The sequence below is a fragment of the Notothenia coriiceps genome, unplaced genomic scaffold (genome assembly GCF_000735185.1).
Source record: "Notothenia coriiceps isolate Sejong01 unplaced genomic scaffold, NC01 NC01_scaffold00024668, whole genome shotgun sequence".
NCBI classification, from domain to species: Eukaryota; Metazoa; Chordata; class Actinopteri; order Perciformes; family Nototheniidae; genus Notothenia; species Notothenia coriiceps.
Genome location: NW_011357369.1, coordinates 2,700,435 through 2,706,186, shown reverse-complemented (window position 1 = coordinate 2,706,186; position 5,752 = coordinate 2,700,435). Strand labels below are relative to the sequence as shown.

Here is a 5,752-nt window from a genome sequence, read left to right as displayed (position 1 = left end):
TCAATACTCCAAAAACCATTAGAATATGATCACAACCAATAACACATCATTGATATACTCCTCTCTCCTATCTTTAGTCTGCATTCTTTATTTTTATTTATGCATATTTTACTAATCACTCCCCTTTCAAACTGTGTTTTAAATTTTTTACTGACATTGGAATTACTTTTTAACTTATTTTGAACAAATATTGTAAATAGATGGAAATATTTGTTTAGACCAAACCGTTTGAGACCCACTGAGATAACTTAGACTAAAGTTTACAATATAATCACTCAGCGAGTCCTTTACCTCCCTGAGCTGATGTTATCTCAGCCTCTCAGTCCGACAGGAGAGGACTCTCCCTCTTCTTATTGTTGAAACAGCTTCTAATCTAATCTCCAAGCTAGCACCAGATGCTAACAACAACCCCCGTAACTCTCTCTGTCTCTCTCTCTCTCTCTGTCTCTCTCTGTCTCTCTGTCTCTCACAAAAAATGCGCTCCTGCCACACACACACAGACGCTCCTCCGTGACGATGACCACTTGCGTAAAAAAAAAAAAACATGTCCCCAGTGGAAATGACGCCCATGTTCGTAGTGTTGGACATCAGTGATGCAAGGAAAAACGTTTTCAAGGTTTCAGTGACAGGTTGAGTTTTTAACAATTTTGCATGGATTATTTTTGTCTACAGTATGTGTGATGGAGATATACTATAATTATAGCCAATACAAACCAATCATTTCCGTGGATTACGTAACCCTTTCACATTAAATATACTTTCTTTTTCAGTATCGTTATAAAAAAGCTGGTGTTTCAGTCACAACCACCTCTGGCTTCGTTTGCCTTTTTATAGCAAAATATCTCAATGAGCTCCACGTATTGAAGTATAACACGTTTTGACACTTGTGAGATGAGAGCTTTGGTATCAGGAAGGTTCCCTGAGTTTAAGTATCATAACGTTATAGGGAGAAAAAAGTTGTTTGAGCTCACCATCAGTTTGAATCCTTCTTTTCAGCAGTGCTTACCATAATACTTTTCATGAAACCAGTTGTGCTGGAGAGGAAAGGTATAAAGAAAATGATTGAAAAGGACCCAATAGTATAATATTTCATATCTCATCATTGTTTTATGTTACAATTTTTTTTATTGGAGGTGCACCTTCTTACGGTGAGACCCTGGTTTACAGCCATGCACAACTTAACATGACTTGGTCTTGTGAGAAACTCAACACAAACCTCGGACACTACAACCATCCACTTCAGGCCTCAGGCTGCCACTCATTGACAATATCGCTGCACACAATTCAACTCTGTCCCAATGGTGATCATTAGATCATAGCTCTGAATCTCCCAACATGGGCTCGTACCCTAATGGAGCTCCATTGGGCTGCTGAGTGGAGCCCTAATTTCATCAGAAGTGAATGAAACCCAATTTATTATGATGTGAGTCAAAGGGAGCATCAATTAGGCACGGGGCTCGTGGCAGCAGAATACTGATCGCTGTTTGGACGCGAGCCCATCAGCAGAAGCAGATATGAGATGCAACCAGACACACACACATTTCCCGAGTGATGTGGGAGTCACATCTCTAAACTGCACCTCAGTCCCGATGCTCACAAACGTGTGTGTGTTTAGGGTGATTGATAACACACATTAACACGGATTAAGACCCAGCGTAGCAACAGAGAGTGTATTTGTGTGCTCTGAGGAAAACACAAACCTAATAATGAGGCAGAGCGAGTGCATAAATATCCAACAACTATCATCCACACAGCAGATTAAAGGTTATGTTAATACTCAAAATGACAGGCCTAAGCTAAAAATAAAGTTAGGTTGTAGCAGGAGGGAGAATTCTTATGTTGAGATCCTGCCTTTAAAAACTTGAAAGCTTCTTAAATGAAAGACTTAGCCGGCCAGAATAAATAAATAATGATGTCAAGAAAGCAAAATAACATTTTAGTCACTTTAAAGTTAATGTTTGAACAAAGATAAACTCGGACAACGATGTTCATGAGATGAGGAGGCGTCGCATATCACTGTGTAATCTGAGAATAATCACAAATCTTCCCGTGCACGTTGCCTCATCAAACATCTGACAGATTGTGGTCTTCTGCGGCGTGCTCATGATAAAAAATGCTGGTAGATTCAAAGTGGTAGCTGTAGTAATTGGTCACTTAATATTTCCTTCTTATCTCAGGCAACAATTGAGTTACATGTACACAAGCTCTGTGTGCTTTCGGTTTGCTAGGAATGTGTTCATTGTTTACATTTTTCCTCTCATGCTGTAACAGCCTTTATATTTACTCTGAGAGTGGCTAACGCCGAGTTGTCATGGTCTTTATGTATATTTTAGTTGGTAGCAAGTAGCTCCATCTGTGTTGCATGCCTGTTCAGCGGCGCAGTACATTTCAGTCCCAGGGAGCGATGCACTGTGTACAATGTTGTGTATTTACATGTTCTGCTTCACTACCATCAGGCTCATTACACAAACCCTTCATCCACTTCTTCTTTGCAAACAAATGCAGAGCTGTGATGAAGTGAACCTTGCCCTTGTGCATGCAGACAGTACAGCACAGGCAGTAACGTCACAATGGTGCGACTGTGTGACCAAATAATGTGTTGCAAAAGACAACAGCTGCAGAAAGAAACAGAAGTCTTGAGAAGATGGGAATCCCTCGTCGAACTGCACATGTTGTCAACTGACAGTAGACTACACTCAAACTCTCACCAGAAGTAAAAAGAGAGGAAAACATAACAAAAATGCTACTTTAACAAGTCTCCTGGGATCCCAGCTGCCTGGCTTCCTGAAGAGGGAACAGCTTGTCCGATCAAAACGCTTTAAAAGACTCCAACAGAGGCAGCCTGCTGTGCTCCACATACGTATTCTGTCCATACAGTACAGCTTTGTGTGTTGCTTTGATCGTGTGCAACCATCAGCCCGTGCTGTTTGGATTACGTAAGAAAGCAGGGCAACACGAGGGAGCTCGAACACGTAGAACAACAGTAACTTACACAGCAGCTGACAGGCAAAGGGAATCTCCAAGGTGTTTCCACAACTTTACTTTCCCACAATACATTTGTTTATCCAGGAAGGCACAATTAAACAGCCACATATTTAAGTAATGCTTGATTTCACATTCATGCGGCTACACACCATGTTTCTAACCAGCTAGGGTCTTCATCTGCCCCTGAGGGAACACATACAGTATTCTCTCAGGGGAAACCCCCTGGTTATAGGAATAGGGTCTCATCTAGATTCAGTTCAATCGGGTCAGGTCGGATCCCATTGTTTTGCTCCAAGTTAATATGTGTATATGTGTAATACCCAAGTAGATCTAAGCGCCATCACATTTGATCATGTGATGTTTCAAGATCTTTATAAGGCTGTTTGGTGACTTGGGGTGAATCCTAAGGCTTCAAGTACACAGATCAGTATATGAGGCCCTTTTCAGATTAATCGTCTTTTTATGAACAAAAAATTATTTACGCACATAGAGTTTTAGAGGTGTGCATCACCCAACCTTCTCTAAATCTGAAGTCAGCTATGCCCGCGTTCTGCATGGATTACCCAGGTGTGCAGTGATGTGAAAGCTGTGAAAATTCTTAAGTGCTTCTTCTTCTTGACAGCCCGCTTTCTGTACTGGCAGCATAGTATAGTATATATACTATACTATGCTGCCAATATGTATACTTGCTATACTATATATTATATAGTATATATATTGATGGTAAATATTTATCATTGCAGCTCTATGGTAATATGCTCACCTGTGTGCAACCTCTCTATCACTTGTTGTACTACTAACTTATTCCCCTTCATCATCTCCTCTTGATTATACCAACCACATCATCATCATCATCATCCCAGCTTCAAAAAGGTAGCGTCTCTATAAAATGATATATCACTTTGGGATTCGGACATGCTGATTGACGATCATCGGTTCAAGTGAATCAAAGTGGCGTCTCAAAACAAAACTTGCCACTCACATTTCTGTGTACCATACTCTGCACTTTCTTCAACAAAACAACTTGCAATGAGAAAAACACAAACCGGATACGGTGGTTATGTAACATCACACCGGATGTGATCTGCCAGCTCTTCTACACTTCTCGTTGTTGCTCCTTATATGTGGTTTTCTTTCTGCTGTCAGCTGCTGTCGGCTCGTCAATAATTCAGGACTCGAGTTTTGTTACACATTGCATGCAGCTTCTGCAGAGAGAAGGTTTCACTTTCTTTGCACAAACTTAAAGCCAAAGCCAAAGCCCTCAGGGGTCTTGAGGTCATTTGCACAGGCTGATTCTGGTACTTAAAGTGAAATTGAATACATGTCATGAATATTGGAGATTTTGTGGCTTTAAGGAGCAAATACGCTTTTTTCCAACCCTTTTCAGAACGACCTGGCATAAAGCTTGTGCAGATAGCTTTGGTGTCTTGCATTTTAACCACCCTCAAATGTAAACAAACCATCCATTATCGTCCCTGTTTTCGGCTCTTGCTGGGTTCCTCTGTCACATGTGGGGCCACTGATAAGAGCTTCAAAGTCACCTTCAACAACAAGGTGATGCTCAAATTTACTAAAGTAAAGCCACTGCTAAATTCAAATGGTTCATTGACGGAGTTTGTAATATTACGATCGATTTCACCCTTAACTTATGCATGGGCAGGGACTGTTTACATGCAATTTCCTCCAGTACTATTAAAGGAATAATTACCAAAGAACAGGAACAAGCGTGGCTAAGCACAACGTTACGCCACCCCATTAATCTATTTGAGCAACAGTGAAGGGATATCAGTGACACAGCTTTAAATCTAACTGTACAGTGATAGATGAGTTCACAAACTCCCAGGATGCATCATTTACAGGCAAACTGCTCTTCACCAGTTCTGCTATCAAAACTCTGAACTGTGCTGAGGGCGCAAGTTCTGTTATTCATAATTACATATTTGGTTTATAAAAACATTTATCTGAGAAAGACATCTTTTTATGGCATTGTATTTACTGCCAAGTAGTTATGTAATAAAATATCTGCAGGCTATTAGATCATTCTTTTTTTTTTTAAATCTTAGTTCTCAACTGATCAAAAAGCTAGATAAAAGTTAAATATTAATAAGAGAAATATATTCCTTATACTCTTAGTTCTCTATTCAATATTTTTGGAATGCTGAAATGCATCAGTAAGCATTATTTGTTCTTCCAGGAAAGTTTGAAGAAAGGCAGAATTACTGATGCAACCAACCGTAATGCTTTTTATGGGTTTGTAATCCGTAATAAAAAATAATACAAGTAAATATGATTTAATAATTGATTTATCATTGAAAAGTGAATCCTCTATTAAGGTGATTTGCATGCTTACTACCTAATTATAAATGCCAAATAACATACTCAAATGTAATGGACTTGTCAATCAAACTAACCATTATTGTTGTTATTGGTTGTTTGAATAACAACATGAGCAATAAGTACAATACTGTAAATCTACAACATGCGTTTCCAAATCTAAAATGCCAACATAGAGTGCAAACATTCCTTCTGTCAAAAACAGAAAAGAAAATATTACTATGTCACTATAGGGATTTTGGCCGGAGTGCCACTTTGAATTTAAATGAATGCCCAAGCCATCATATTCTGTAAACCTGAGGACAGATTTCGGACGGCATGATGGGAACCCCCTGCCAGACAAGCTGTCCACACAGTGGGGAGGAACTTCCAGAAGTCTGAATCAAATCTCTTCATCTTTCCTCTGTCTGCTTGTCTTGTTCCCATCAGGAGT

The 5,752-nt window shown here is 39.6% G+C and overlaps 1 protein-coding gene across 1 annotated transcript in view; it reads right to left on the bottom strand.

Moving 5' to 3' along the window:
* Positions 1 to 5,752, bottom strand: part of matk (megakaryocyte-associated tyrosine kinase) — a 634,871-nt gene that overhangs the window by 166,897 nt on the left and 462,222 nt on the right. The gene's annotated exons all lie outside the window — the stretch shown is intronic.